This window comes from Sus scrofa, chromosome 6, assembly GCF_000003025.6.
Source record: "Sus scrofa isolate TJ Tabasco breed Duroc chromosome 6, Sscrofa11.1, whole genome shotgun sequence".
NCBI lineage: Eukaryota > Metazoa > Chordata > Mammalia > Artiodactyla > Suidae > Sus > Sus scrofa.
Window position 1 is genome coordinate 83633425 of NC_010448.4, and position 16844 is coordinate 83650268.

Sequence of the window (16844 nt, forward strand, 5' to 3'; positions counted from 1 at the left end):
AAAAAAGCATCAGGAGGGCTTCCCCTGTGGCCTAGCGGCTAAGGATTTGGCATTGTCACTGCTGTGGCTCAGGTTTGATCCCTGGCCTGGGAACTTCCACAAGCCATGGGTGAGGCCAGGGAAAAAAAGTTATCAAGAAATCAAAGATCATGATTATAGATTTCCATCTCTTGCTGACTGTCTTTGGAATAGTCCTCAAGTGGAATGAGACAGAGTCCCCAGAACTAGCTCAATCCCTGCTCCCTAGCATGCATCAGTGGAGACCTATTAGCACAGAGCTGGCACACAAATGAATGCAAGCCCATAATAATGTAGTTGGTGGTGATATTTTTATTGAATTTTCCAGTATGGATACTTGATAAATGCAAACATCTGAGAAGAACTCTGGATTGGTGGAGGGAACAGGTATATTGGTTTCTTTTTGTTTGTTTTACAGGCATTATGACAAGCTGGGGGTCAGATGCAACATCCTCCACAAAAGACCCTGCGACTGTAGGAACTATTGAGTGTTCATTCACAACTCCAGCTCCATCCAACAATGGGAGAGACAACAGCCCTGCAGCTCCACCTAACACCTCACTGACAGCCAGGAGGCCAGCACCATCTGAATCCCAGAAGCATGCAACACCTGCCACCCCACCATCTTCACCACGACCCAGCAGTTCTGCTGGGTCCACTGAGCAGACAACCTCAATACAGGAGACTCAGGAGGAGAGATTAAACACGGCTCTCACCACAAGCTCCGAGAGCACAACACTGTCAGATTCTCTAATGACTTCTACTTTGAAGGACCAGGGAGGGACATCCAGAAGCACCACCTCCTCCAGCATGGCCACTTCAGCTTACACCTCAAAACAGAATCAGAGTGTTCCAACCACAGCCTCCTTGCCATCAAGCTCCATAGTCAGTGGGTTGGAATCACTGGTGTCCACAGACTCTCCAGAGTCAGCCATGACCACATCACCAATAGATTTAAACACACCAGGCAATGATGTTACATCGTTGGAGTCCATGACAACCACTGTCTCTCAGAAGTCAGCTCCAACAGTATCTCTGGCAACACTGAATGAAATCACTGATGGGAAAGAATCTTTATTTGTGACAACCAGGGCACTCACTCACACCACTTCACCAACCATGACCACCCTAGAAATAACTGTTCCTAGAGCAAACGTCTCTGAGACTCAGGAAGGGGTAACTGTAGCTGCCTCCCCAACCCCAACAACAGCCCACACGATGAGTACACTGTCTGAAAGACATCACAACACCACGACACAAACACCTTCCCATCCAGAGGAATCAGCCCCCAGTGCTGACACTGCGACCGCCCAGTCACCCGAGCCATCAGTTGCTCATTCAGCAGCCCTTATCCCCAGCTCTTCAGTGACAACAAAATCATCTGCCATGACTGGAGCCAGTCAAGCCTCCCCTAAACACACCCAGAGCAGTGGTCCCCAAGCAGGAGTCTGTGCTTTAGATGAGTACCCAGCTGATACTGGAGGGTGTATGTGCAATGACAGCTACTACGCCCACTCAGGTAAGTTGAGAAATTCGTATCAATACAGCAAAGAGCTCTTCACAGGTCTGTGAAGTTCTGGACGAATGCATATCCAAGGGGTATGGGAGGGCCAGCGAGCTTTGGTCGGACTTTGATATCTAAGTGTCCATCCGGGTAGAGGTGATTTCTAGTGAGAAGAAAGGTAGCTGGGCATATGGATTTGTCTTCATTCAGGCTACTGTAACAAAATACCACGCACTAAGTGGCTGATGAACAACAGAAACTTATTTCTCATATTTCTGGAGGCTGGAAGACCATAAGACATCAGCAGGTTCAGTATCTGGTGAGGGCCCATGTCCTGGTTCATAGACAGCTGTCCTCGTGCTGTGTCCTCACATGATGGAAGGGGCAAGGGAGCTCACTAGGGTCTCTTTTACAAGGGCGCTAATCCACCCTCATGATCTAATCACCCCCAAAGGCCCCGCCTCTACATACTGTCACACTGGGCACTAGGATTTAACATATGGACTTGCGGGGCATACAACCATTCATTCTACAGCAGAGGTAAAATGGATAATTCTTCGACCTCCAGCCCCCAGGATTCCAACTAATAACCAGAGATAAAGCATTTCGGTGGTGGTGGGGGAAATGGATGATGATCCATTAAAGAAAACGGTTGTAGCCCCACCCAGCAAAGGCCTGAAGGGCTAGGCAGGGAACCTGAGGCAAAAATCTTATTGGAATTCTCTTGTGGCACAGTGAGTTAAGGATCTGGCTTATCACTGCAGTGGCTTGGGTCACTGATGTGGCATGGGTTCGATCCCTGGCCTGGGAACTTCCACATGCTGAGGGCACAGCCAAAAAAAACTCAAAATCTTGTTGTCGAGTCATGTTCAGTGTGGCACGTAGTTTAGAAAGGCTGTGTTCACAGGATCTTCCTGTGTGAGTATTTGTGCAACTAAGTCCCAGGCCTACCCTCTGGCAGGGCTGAAACTGGCTCCTGGAACCAGAAAGGTGATGGTGTCCCCCAAACATATGCCCCCACAGTCAAGATAAATTTAACCCCCCCAGACATATCAATTAAACAAAATTCTGATTCTCCTAAAATGACAACTCTGCTTTTAAAAAATACCAAATTTCTTCAAAAAATATTTCCTTGGCATTCCCATTTTGGTCTAGTGGATAATCCAGCCTTGGGATGAAACTTCTATTATATGTAAAACTAGGCAGTGCTTAATTTATGGGTCAGTGCTTTCCAAAATGTATTTTGTGGGACACTAATGCTAAAGATTTCAATAGATATTACACTAAAAAAAAGTTTCTACTGTCAAATGTATTGGGGAAATATCAGATTAAGAAAACTATTTCTTGAATGCAGGATTTTTCAGAGCCTTTAATGTTTAGTATTCCACTGTTCACTGTGACTCCCTCAAAAGTCAGATTTTGCAGGGACGGGGATGGGGAGAGCCATGCCTGCGACATGTAGAAGTGCCTGGGCCAGGATCAAACACGTGCCCCAGCAGTAACCAGAGCCACAGCATTGACAACGCCAGATCCCACACCTGTGGCGCCACAGTGGGAACTCCTAAAAGTCAGATTTCAAAGCAGATTATGGCATGCATTTTCCAAGAGCATCTCTCCCAGAATCCTCACTCTGAACACTTATGTGGCACCTTGGCATATACTCTGTTGCAGAAGAAGGGAATTTAGATGAGAGCTGAGAAGAGCTGGACAAGGTAGAAGTGACCTGGATGACAAGTCTGACCCAGGGCTGTTTCGGTCAAACTCTAAGTAGGTGCCAGCTCATTAGAGGGTTGTCCCCATCTCAGCAATCTCTCCCGGGGAGCCTGGGGTTATGTGCTCACTTGTACAATGCTACATGTATCACTCCATAGAAAATATGCAGCATATCTTTGTGTTTTCATGCATTGAGAATGAAACAGCTTCTCTTTTTGTGTTAATTTTCTTCCCTGTAAGAACAGGGACTTTGCAAGATAGACTGTTTAGGTTTGAATTATGCCTCATTTTCTTCTGAGGATAAGAGCACATTTACTTCATAGTGTCAGTGTTTGTGTGTTAGCTATTACCATTATTATTTGGCATGTCATATCACAGTGTATTATTGACTGCAGGAGAAGAAAGTTATGTGACTGACTTAAATTGCTCCCCTTTTACCAGCTCATGTTGGTACAAAGTACCTGCTCTTAACTTGCAGCCCATCCCTTGGACCAAACGATCCTGCCAACAGTGAGCTTTTTCGGGCACAACAGTGAAAACATGGATTCCTAACCACTAGACTGCCAGGGAACTCCCAGAATCACTGAGCTTTTTAAAAAAGGAAGGGAAAACAGAATCTTTAAATTCAAAGTAATAAACCAAGCCCAAAAATATTTTATACTGGTATTTCCATAACATTTTACTTTGTAATGACTTTCATCTGAAAGTGTGTAAAGAGCAGACATAGAAAGAAGGGAAGGGTTAAATATCAGCTTCTCCTTCATCACCCAGGACCGTGAGTATGTGACACCTACCAGGGCACCGCCTGGTGCCGGGGTGGGGTGGGGGGGGAATCAATGCTAATTGGCTTGAAGAAAAACAATTAACTAATTTTAAAAACTGAAAATATGAAAAAAAATGAAACAAAATGTGTTGTCTCATGAAACGAAGAAATCCTGGAAAGGACTTGAAGACTCTGACCCCTCTCCCTCGAAGGCGCTCCTTCCCTCTCTTCCCTCAGCGTTACCTCTTCAGGGATCTAGGCTTTCACAAGACAGAAAGAGCCTTTGATTTCAAGCAGTTTAGGTCCCTCAAAAAAAAAAACAAAAAAACAAAAAAACAAAAAACCCAAGGCCCAGGCTACGTTGGAATGAGAAGGAAACCAAAGAAAACAATTTAATATCTCCAAAAAAATCTTGTTAGGCAAGAAACAGAAACCAATGGCGCTGGTGAAGGGGAAGGGGAGGATTTATTGCAAGGGTGTGTCAAGGATCCCAAGGACAGGAGTTCCCCTCGTGGCTCAGTGATTAACGAATCCGACTAGGAACCATGAGGTTGCAGGTTCAATCCCTGGCCTTGCTCAGTGGGTTAAGGATCCGGCGTTGCCGTGTAGGTTGCAGACATGGCTTGGAGCCTGCGTTGCTGTGGCTGTGGCGTAGGCCGGCGGCTACAGCTCCAATTAGACCCCTAGCCTGGGAACCTCCATATGCCAAGGGAGTGGCCCAAGAAATGGCAAAAAGACAAAAAAAAAAAAAAAAAGGATCCCAAGGGCAGACTCTGACCTGGTTCACTAGGGACCTGGAACTGTGAACATGGTGGGAAGCAGGGAGTCACCTCTCTCTTCTCTCAATCTTGCTTCCCCCATTCTGCACCTGCACCTCTTTGTCCCTCTTTCCACACACTGGCTTTTCCTGCCTCTCAGCCCACGTGGCAAAAGATGGCTGCCTCACCACTCTCAAGCTTTACACCACCTCATTTAAGGCTCAGTTCCAGGGAAAGAGATTCTGAGTGGATCAGCAGAGGCCAGGGATCAGGGTGCCCCAGTGTAATCACAGCAGAGGGGTCTCACTTCCTCTAAGGGAGAGTCATCCTTTAAGGGAGTGGTTGGAGATTGGACTAATACCCCCCTAAAGTCTCTGCCACCCATTAGAACTCGGTCCCTGCCCTTGGCATCAACCCAGGAACCTCTGCCCTGGCTCTTGTCCCGCAGAACTATCCAGGGTGCTGGTGGCCCTGCACTGCCAGCCGCAGAAAATTGAGGTGATCCTAAGCAGCTGCTTCCTGAAGACTCGCCGCTGGATCCTGGAGGAAGGCGCCTTTTCAAGATGCTCCAGTGTCAGCAAGATAGCGGAGGGGCGCAGTGTCCAGGTCTTCACAATGGAGAAGAAGGATGGAACTTGTGGACTCCACCTCTCTGTGAGCAAGCTGGCAGGCGCCAGTTGATAGGAAGTTGGGCTTTATGTGTATTTTGGGGGAGGAACTGGGAAATGAATGATTGAGTACCAGTCTTAACTTTCTTTCCATTTAACTGAAGAATAATTCTCTGAAATGGAATCACATCTTAGCCATCAGACAAGTCTTTTTTGGGGAAGAGGCCCTGTCCCCCATCAAATTGGGAATGCCCTTATAAATGGTACCAGACTCAATGGATTGAAAATTGGTTTCCAAATTTGTCAACCACAGAATCCTTTAAAATAATAACCAACACAACCAATATTTATTAATGTCTTACCATGTGTCATGTGCTGTGTGTCAAAATCTTTTTTTTTTTTATTTTTAATTAAAAAATTTTTTTGGTCTTTTTAGGGCCTTAGCATATGGAAATTCCCAGGCTAGGGGTTGAAGCGGAGCTGCAACATCTGGCCTACACCACAGCCACAGCAATGTGGGGTCTGAGCTGTTTCTTCAACCTACACTACAGCTTATAGCAATGCTGGATCCTTAACCCACTGAGCGAGGCCAGGGATTGAACCTGCGTCCTCATGGATACTAGTTGGGTTTTTTACCACTGAGCTACAACGGGAACTCCCTCAAAATCTTTTTTTTTTTTTTTACATGTTGCTACCTCCTTTCCTTGGAAGGGATCTTATGTAAAAACCAAATATAAAAATAAACAATTTAAAAGCATGGCAGCTCTGATTGAACAGGGTAGAAGTGTGCCCTGCTGTGTTAGCTTCCTCTCAATGCACAGGGGGGCTTTAACACAACTTCAGAGAGGCTCCGGGGCTCCCTGGGCTCAGTTTGAAAACTAGAGTTTGTTCAAATGGTTGGGGTGGGTGATTTAGTTCCTCTGGTGTCTAATTCTACCACCCAAAAATTCATGGAGTCTCTTGTTTAGCTAAGCTCATGGCTGTGCCCCTAGAATTCTCTATCACTGTTTTTTTTTGTTTTGTTTTGTTTTGTTTTGTTTTTTTGACCATCCTGAGGCTTATGGAGTTTCCAGGCCAGGGAGCCGATCCGAGCCACAGTTTCGACCTAAGCTGCAGCTACAGCAATGCTGGATCCTTAATCTACTTTGCTGGACTGGGGATTGAACCTGCGTCCCAGCACTCCCAAGATGCCACCAATCCTGTTGTGCCATAGCGAGAATTTCTTTTCTTTTTTTAAAGTCTTTTTAGGGCCACGCCTGCAGCATATGGAAGATCCCAGACTAGGGGTCGAATCAGAGCTACACCTACCTGCCTACACCACAGCCACAGCAGCACAGGATCTGAGTCACATCTGCTACCTACACCACAGCTCAAGGCAACACCAGATCCTTAACTCACTCCTCGAGGCCAGGGATCGAACCTGAGTCCTCATGGATTCTAGTCGGGTTTGTTAACCGCTGAGCCACAGCAGGAACACCCACAGTGAAAATTTCTATCAGTGTTCTTTTTGATAAGCTGCTTCACTCATAGCAACAAATCATTTTATATCTTTTAAAAATCCTATAGAAAAAATGAAATACCAAAAAGATACCTGAATCTTGGGAAAGGGACCAGGACTTGGCAATCTTAACAAGCTCCACAGTGATTGTTTCATTTATTCTTTTGCAAGAGATTCTAAAATACGCATTGAAATTTTTTTTTTCTTTTTATGGCTGGACATGTAGCATACGGATGTTCCCAGGCTAGGGGTCAAATCGGAGCTTCAGCTGAGGCCTACACCACAGTCACAGCAACACCAGATTTGAGCCACACCTGTGACCTACACTGCAGCTTGTGGTAATGCTGAATCCTTAACCCACTGAGTGAGGCCAGGGATCAAACCGCATCCTCACAGAGACAATATTGGGCTCTTAACCTGCTGAGCCACAATGGATACTCCCACATAGAAATCTGAGAATCACTGGCACAGAGGTTAAGAACATGGGCTCTGGGGAGTTCCTGCTGTGGCGCAGTGGGTTAAGAATCTGATTGTAGCAGCTCGGGTTGCTGCAGAGGTGAGAGTTCCATCCCTGGCCTGGTCCAGTGGGTTAAAGGATCTAGTGTTGCTACAGCTGTGGCATAGGTCTCAGCTGTAGTTAGGATTCAATCCCTGGCCCAGGAACTTCCATAGGCCAAGACTGTAACCATTTAAAAAAAAGGTGGGGGGGGAGCTCTGGGATCAGAAAGATGTTGAATTCTGGCTCTGTTACTTGCTTTGGGCAAATGTTTTAACTTTATAAGCCTCAGTTTACTCTTCTGTAAAATGGGACTAATAACAACCTTCCTCAGAGAGTTGTGTCCAGGCCACAGTACCTGGAATACAATGCATGCTCAATAAACTTTAGCCATGACTCGTATTTAAATAAACAGCTTGCAGCAAACGAAGATGGAGAAGGTGATTCCCCTGGAGATCTGAAGGTAATAGCTGCCTCTCTGTTTTTTCTAGACCAACAACAGCCACGCCCTTTATTCTCTGGAGGTACAGCTTCTGAAGGTGCTCCCTGACTCCGTCAGTAATGACTCCACAGTGCTCAGCTTCAAGTGCATGTACCCTCTGGTGGTGAACGTCAGCCAGGCCCACCCTCACCCAGTGGTCTCCTTCCCGTGAGTTCTTTTCTGTCAGCTGCCTCTTGCCTCTAATTCAGGCAAAAGGAATCAACACCCTCAGGACGCTGGCCCCCCAAGCCCCCTCCACCAATCACAGGTACCTCTTAGATTGAAACTCAAAATATTAGTGGAAAAAAGACACTTCTCTGAAGTAATGCATTATGGGTTGTCTATGTAAATTACCTTGAGTTTGGATGGCTTGGATGGCTTCAAGGGTCCTAGGGTCTGGGGATTGATGATGTGGCCCCTCACTTTTTAGGAGGTCCAGGAGGCAGGTTAGCAGATTTCCTCCTCCTCTCCCCTAGTTCTCTATGGCTCCCTGTGCTCAGTGACCTTGGGTACAAGGCAGAAGATGAGTGATAACCCCTGCCTCTAGGTTTTTGTGGTGAGAGTCTCATTTCTGTCCCTCTCCAGATATATCACCATCCATGTTCCTGGCACTGGGGACACCATTGTCATCCTGGCCATCTTCACGGACTCTGCGTCCTCATCTCCACTTGAAAACAGACCAGCTCCCCTTGGCAAGCCTCTCTATGTGGTCCTCAGAGCCACAAGCAGTGACCCAGACAGATTTGCCCTGGTGGCCAATGAGGTCTTTGCCAGCACCAACATCTCCAGGACTGGTGCTGCCAAGGCCACCTACTACTTTGTGAAGAAGAGGTAAGTATCTGTTGGGCCCTGGCAACCTCCTCTCAATGTCACCCTGGCTCTTGGACTGTAGCTTGCGCTGGGTGCATCTGTACCCATGAACAAAGATCCTGTCATTCTTCTTCTCTGTATCCCTGTTACATAAACAGTGGGAAAAAGTAAGTGATCCCAAGAAATGGCAAAAGACAAAAAAAAAAAAATATATATATATATATATAAAGGAGTTCTCATTGTGGTGCAGTGGTTAACAAATCCAACTAGGAACCATGAGGTTGCGGGTTCGATCCCTGCCCTTGCTCAGTGGGTTAACTATCCGGCATTGCCCTGACCTGTGGTGTAGGTCGCAAATGTGGCTCGGATCCTGTGTTGCTGTGGCTCTGGCATAGGCCGGTGGCTACAGCTCCAATTAGACCCCTAGCCTGGGAACCTCCATATGCCGTGGGAGCGGCCCAAGAAATGGCAAAAAGGCAAAAAGGCAAAAAAAAAAAAAAAAAAGAAAGAAAGAAAAAGTAAGTGCTGGCTGAATGTTTGTTGAAAAAAATGCAAATATTATTATCACTCCCATTTTCCAGATAAGTAGATGAAGGCACAAGGAGATTAAGACCTGTCCAAGATTACATCCAATGACATTCATTCCTTTTATTCTTTCCTCAATTATTGAGGCCTACAATGATAAAAGTAAAAATCAAGGCTATAATGGAAAAAATAAAAATCATTTTTAAATTAAAAAATAAATAAATAAATTCCCAATGTTAAAAAAAAAAATCAAGGGAGTTTGCGTTGTGGAACAGCGGAAACGAATCCGATTAGTAGCCATGAGGATGCAGGTTTGATCCCTGGCCTCACTCAGTGGGTTAAGGATCTGGCATTGCCATGAGCTGTGGTGTAGGTCACAGGAATGGCTTGGATCCTACATTGCTGTCGCTGTGTAGGGCAGCAGCTATAGCTCCGATTTGACCCCTAGCCCGAGAACTTCCATATGCCACAAGTGTGGCCCTAAAAAGCAAGACTAAAAAAAGTAAAAATCAAAACCAAAACTGACATTTCAGGGTGCTATACACTATGTAATATATTTGACATTTATTCCATGGTTCGAATCACTTCACATGTGTTAACTGACTTAAGCCTCACAACACACTGTATGACAGAGTTATGTTTTCATTCCCACTTTATAGATGGAGAAATTTAGGCTAGTTCACACAACTGCTAAGTGGCAGACCTTGCTAACTGCTGGGCCAAGTCCTTACCCTCCACAGCTCAAGGTCTAGGGAAGGAGCTGGAGATCCTGCCTTCTGATTGTATTTCATTAACATTAACAGGTCTTCACAGAGCCCAGTGAATCACTCATTACCTCATTTATTCCTGAAAACAACCCTGTGAGGTATTATTTCCCCTACTTTAAAGATGAGGGTTCAGAGTTTAAATGGCTAGACCCAGGTGCTAGTCTACTCATGCTCTAGAGTCCAGGTTCTGAGGCACCACCAAATCCATCCTAGCATTCGGTTCTTCTTTGTCAGAAGGAAAGAGAACCTAGTGATTAAAGGTTTGGTTGGGGGGAGCCTGCGGCCAGATTGCTACCTGAAGAAACTTGGACAACTTACTTAACTTCTCTGAGTCTCGGTTTACTCATCTTTAAAAAAGAAAGGGACGATCAAGGGGGGAAAACTAGAATGGATTTATTGATGGTGACCTTGAGTCCTCGAATAAAGATCCCAGGGTAAAAAAATAAATAAATAAACAAAACAAAACAAAACTACATAGGCTTTGGGAAGTGCAAGAGAGATTTCAGAGAAGTGACTCCCTAATGTCCACAGGAGGTAGCATCTGTTTGGGCAGGTAACTTAGTGGGAAGATAATTTGCTGTCCCTTAGGGTTTTGCATTGACTTCTCTTCCTGGAATCCTCAACTCCTTGATACACATATGGAAAATTCTCATCTCCTTAGTCTTTGCTAAAAAGTCACCATTTCAATGAAGCCTACCCTGTCCATGCTATATGTGTGTGTGTGTGTGTGTGTGTGTGTGTGTGTGTGTGTGTGTGTGTGTGTGTGTGTGTGTTTTTTCTCCACAGCCGAACCTATAGCATATGGAAGTTCCCAGGCTAGGGGTCAAATTGGAGCTGCAGCTGCAAGCTTATGCCACAGCTACAGCAACACAGGTTCCCAGCCGAATCTGCAACCCATACCCCAGCTCATCATAATGCTGGATCCCTGACCCTCAACCCACTGAGCAAGGCCAGGGATTGAATCTGCATCCTCATGGATACTAGTCAGATTGGTTTCTGCTGCACCACAATGGGAACTCCCCCGTCATGCTCTTTAAAATTGCAACTGCCCTCCACTCATCCAACCTAGATCCCTATTTTTTCCTTCTATCTTCTTATCACCCCCTACTCTATACTGTATTACATGAGATCATTCCCTTTTTCATTAAAGTTATTTGTTGTCTGTCTCCCCTCACCCACGAGCGAATAGGAGGTTTGGTCTGTTTTGTTTACTCATGTTCTCTAATTCTCCTAAACACCTAGAACAGAACTTATGCACAGTAAGAATTTCTTTCTGCCCATGGGCCAATTATATAAATATTACCAGTTATAATAAACAGGCTACATTTAGGTTATTGTTGCCTCAAAATAAACGTCACCATGACAATAGTGTGGACAATTCAGGCCACTGTCTCCAAATTCCTTAGCTCACAATTTTCTACATCTACCAGACTTTGCCACCAGTAACTAACATTTCCCTTTTAAGTGTGAAGCAGTTATTGCCAATAGGAGGTTCCTGATAAGCTATGCCCAGTTTCCTTTACTGAAAGCAGAAGACCTTAGAAAATAAATAAATAAATAAAAGGTCATCTTGCAGTAATTTACTACCAAAATAATATTAGTGAGGAGAGGAGAAGAAAGGAAAAGACAGTGGGAGAGAAAAGATGTTTTAAAAAAAAGAAGAAAGAAAAAAGGAAAGGGCAGGAGTGCAAAAGAACCACCTTCCTCCTACGATTGATGTGAGGATGAAGTGAAATAATGCATGTAAGTTCTCAGTAAGAGACCGAGCATCTATATCCACACAGGAAAAGCAAAAACGGGGAAATCAATATTTTTCGGGGGTCCTAACAGTGGGTGATGCTGCCTCTCCCCGCAGCTGCCCAGTCAGCAACCGGCTGCTCAGAGGCGTGCAGGCCAACGGGGCCTCTCTGGAGGTGAAGCTCGCCTTCAACTTGTTCCGCTTCTCGACCAGCGATACGGTCTACCTACACGGCCGAGTGACCCTGTGTGACAAGCGTGCGGGACGTCAGTGTCAGCCGGTGAGTGGACAGCCCTAGGCGCTCCCGGCAGTCGCTGCGGCTTCAGTCCGCCGCAGCTCGGGTAGAGAGCTGGGGAGCCCGACCCCAGCTATTCTGGCATCCTAGGGGGCGGGGCTAAGGCGGGGCCTAGAGGACGGCGGTGCTGGGGATTGGCCTATCCTTCCGGGGGCGGGGCCGAGGGGCTTGAGGACTGTCCCTCAATTCATGCAGGATTTTAGGGAACTTAGTGGGGATCCTTGGGGGTCTCAGGCAAAGGCCCATCCAGGCTGGCGGTGGGGGGAAGAACTCGCTACTTTTCTGCTGTGTCGCCACAGACCTGTAGTCAGAAGAGTCCACCTAAGATTCGAGCCTGGAAGATCCCAGCTCGGGAGGGCCTGGAGAGCGGCGCCGGCTGGATGGTATTCGGGCCCATCCGATTAGGTGGTAATGAGATCATTTGGGGGCCTCCTTGACCCCTCCTCCAGATCCCCCCCACTTAATCTGATCTAAGACGCTGAGCCCCCTCCTATCTATATGTCCTCAGACTTTCCTCAATTTAGGTCCATATCTTCCCAAGCCCATATCTTCCTCCGTTCCTTTTTTTCTCTGCTGTGGTCTCCTCCTCTCACCCAATCTGGTCCTGTTCTCACTCATTACATTTCTCTCCTCTCCCATTCTCGTCTTTTCTATCACACCAGGTCACTCTTCTCTCAATCTGTTTGTCCCTTGTGCCAGCTTGCTTTTATAAATCTTCCTTGCTGGTCTCAAACCATCTCTTTTTCTATTCCGTGACAATCTTACAAAGCTCTGACCCTCAGGAGAAAGCCTGCCTTCTTAGTAAGTCTATTCTTAATTAAAGGCAGAAGGTTTGTCATCACACTCTTCTGAGTTCCTATTTCAGTCTTGAAATGATGGTAGTCTGCTGGTCTTGTGCTTAAGCTTAATCTTTCTTTCTTCCTCTGTGATTTCAGAGCCCAGTGTCTCCAGCAGCAGGAGTTCGACAGGTTCGTGCACAGAGATTGCTGTGATGGAATTCTGATGTTTGCCTCAGGGTGTAGGGGTGCACACTGGCTTCTGGCAGGTGGTAGTCTTGGATCTTGTCTCTGCTCAACAATATGTGTCCTGGGAGAAGTCAGTTATCCTAGGTCTGAGCTTCCTCTGCAGTACATTGCAGAGTTGTCCTTGTGGCATTGTTGGTGGTCACAGAGTTTTATCCCTCATCAGAACCTGAGACTACCCAGAAATGATTTAGAGTAGGGGTTGAAATGTCAAGTTACGAAGCCAGACAGGTAACAACAAGTGAGGGGAATAGAGGAGCGTCCACACTGAATGAGAGAGTTCACCTCTGTATTTCCATCCACCTCACCCACAATCTAAAAGAGGATTTGGCACACAGTCCTGGAAGCTTTGTTGAAAGAATGCATGAATGATTTACTAAATAATCCCCAAAGTGGAATATCTAAGCTTAAAAAGTTTCCTAGGCTCTCAAATCCACCTAATCCTGCTTCATGATCATTTCTTTCTTTCCTGCAGGATCCTGGATGGCCATCTTTCTTCTGATGGTGATAGGTTGGATGCTAGGATAAAATCCTGCCCAGACACCTTCCCCAACTCTATCTAGCCCTTAGCCTTTAGTTTAGTTGCCTGATGCAAGGGTGGGGTAGAGGAAGATTTAGGGAGAGGCAAATAGTCTGTTCTCTTGTTATGGACCAGAGAGGTTGCGGTGAAGATGGAATCCATATGTGACCCAACTACCATCTGGTAAGGAGTGTGGCCACTGAGCATTGGGCAAGGCTTCCTCATCCCACCTTCCCTTCCTATCCCTGGAACTCTTCCAAACAGGGCAGAGGGAATGACTAATAAACAGCAAATTTTCCTACTTTGTCTGACTCCTCTTCTGTGTTATTGGACCACAAAGTTTCAAGGCTTTATGGATAATGGGCTGTGTGTGTGTGTCTGTACATGTGAGAGGTCACTTAAGAGTTTGACCAGATGATCTGTGCTTCAACATGGGGACTCTTATGACTTGTTCTGGGGTAATAAGTTCCTGGGCCTTGGCCAGCTGGTTCCAAGTCTCCTTTCTTTTTCTTTTTCTCTCTTTTCTTCCTCCCTCCCCTTCCCCTCCCCTTTTCATGGCTGCACATGCAGCATATGGAAGTTCCCCAGCTAGGGGTCAAATCAGAGCTGTAGCTGCCAGCTGATGCCACAGCTTGGAACAAGATCTTAATTCTCTGCTCAGAAATGAACCCGGGCAGCCTGGTTGAAAACCAGCAACCCTAGCCACTAGACCAACTAGAGGCTGAAAGCAGAATTGCCCTGATTCTTGCCCCCTGTTGTAAGCAAGAATGTTTCAAGGAGGCAAAGACGGTAAAAACAGGTATAAAATTTATTCTTAGAGACACAGTACAACATGTGGAAGAGAACATGGAGAAGTAGTTTATTTAAGACGGAAGCAAGGCAGGAGTTCCCGTTGTGGCTCAGTGGTTAACGAGATTGTGGGTTGGATCCCTGGCCTCGCTCAGTGGGTTAAGGATCCAGCGTTGCTGTGAGCCGTGGTGTAGGTCGCAGACACACCTCTGATCCCGTACTGCTGTGACTCTGGCCTAGGCCGGTGGCTACAGCTCCTATTGGACCCCTAGCCTAGGAACCTCCATATGCTGTATTTGCAGCCCAAGAAAAGGCCAAAAAAAAAAAAAAAGAAAGAAAGAAAGAAAAGAAAAGACAGAAGCAAGGCAGTAATACATACGCAAAAAGAAGAGCATGGGTGCGGAAGTCCTCCTCAGTGGGGACTGTGCCAGAGAGGTGATTTAATTTTTTTTTTTTTAGGGCCGCACCCGCGGCACATGGAGGTTCCCAGGCTAGGGGTCGAATCAGAGCTGTAGTTGCTGGCCTACACCACAGGTCATGGTGACACCGGACCCTTAACTCACTAATCAAGGCCAGGGATCGAAGCCACAACATCATGGTTCCTAGTTGGATTTGTTTCCGCTTTGCTGCGACAGGAACTCACCAATTATCTTGTTTTATTTTTCACATTTAACTGCTTCCCCTCATCTCCCGACCTCCCGTGTGTGTGTGTGCACACCTGCGCATGCACACCTTTTGGCCAAGATGGATTCCAGAGCAAAGGTTTCTGGGATGGTATCAGACCTGGTGCCCCTTCCCTTTTTGACCCCTGAGTCTTACTGTGCATGTGTAATTGGGAAGGTCTTGACCCCAGAAGTGATTGAAGTGATCACCTTATCATTTACTCCAGCAGAAGTCAGCTCCTGCCATTAACTTTTTCCTTGAGGTGTCAAAGCAAAGCCCAACTTACTCAGCCTAACAAGTCCCAGCTGTTCTCAGCCCAGGGGGCCCATCCACCTCCTACCTCAATGTCAAATGATAGTTCCATTTATATATTTTATTAAAATGCACCAAAATCTTTTAAAATAATAAAGTAACTGAAGATCAAAGATGACCTCATAATGAAAAATTGTGAATAGTCTCTGAAATTAGCACCCAAAGTCTTTGATAAAATATAAATGAGGAGTCATTCACAAGTGAAAATTGATACTGAGACCAGGACCTGGGACCGAGGTCCATTTGCTGCAGTAGCTGTGATGCTTGCATCTAGACAAACATCTCCTGGAGCAACAAAATACAAAGAAACTATAAGGGACTAAAAATAACTGCATGCATGGGAAGTTGAGGCAAATCATGGGCAAGAAGATACAAAAAAACTAAAAACCCAACTGCCACTTCTAAAGAGCTGAGAGCAAAAGCAGGGCATCGGGAGCAGAAGCAGGGTACTATATGTGCCTCCAGCACACACCACCACCAAAGAGGAGGCAGATCACCTAAGCCACCCCTCTGGCCCGACCCCTGGACCCACCGTACTCTCACACCATATAAGGAAGCAGCTGGCGGTGCCCAACGCCCACAAAGAGAGAGCAAGCAAGGAAAATTACTGTTTTTAGGGCCACACCTACAGCATATGGAAGCTCCTATGAGTCGAATTGGAGCTACAGCTGCTGGCCTACGCCACAGCCACAGCAACTTGGAATCCGAACTGTTCTGTGACCTACACCACAGCTCAAGGCAACACCAGATGCCTAACCCACTGAGCAAAGCCAGGGATCCAACCTGGGTCTGCCTGGATACCTGTCGAATTTGTTACCACTAAGCCACAAGGGGAACTCCCCAGTAAAAACTTGCCTGACTTTTCCTGTCTGGCCTCAGCAATTTCCATTGATTAAGAAGGCCAAGGGCCCTGGACAAACAGTAACAGTACTATAAGATGATAATGGAGTTATTTTTACAATATAGCTACCCATTGGAGAAAGCTGTACAAACATACTGTTTGCCAATTATAAATTTAAATCTCAGCACTTCCAGTTTCCAGTCTGGTTTCTCTTGCATTCTCCACATCAGCTCTTCCCCATTCTTCTCAGTCCTCTAAACACCCCTGTTCCCTCCCTCCTTATAGAAGCTTATCACCAAAGAAATAGAAGCCATTAAGTGGCTGTTCCCACAACCCACCAAGCCTACTTCCTACCCTCCAGTCCACTGTTACTTGTTCTGTAGTCCCAATAAATCCTTGCCTAAATTTCTTTTCTTTTTCGTATTTTTTAGGGGCACACCCATGGCATATGGAGGTCCCCAGGCTAGGGACCTAATCTGAGCTGTAGCAGCCTGCCTATGCCTCAGCCACGTGGGACAGCCACGTGGGATCTGAGCCGTGTTGGTGACCTATACCACAGCTTATGGCAATGCTGGATTCTTAACCCAATGAGCGAGGCAAGGGATCGAACCAAGTCTTCATGGATGCTAGCTGGGTGTGTTAACCACTGAGCCACTACGGGAACTCCCCAATCCTTGCCCGAATTATGTATCTGGCCTCTTTATCAATTTCTATGGAGTCCAA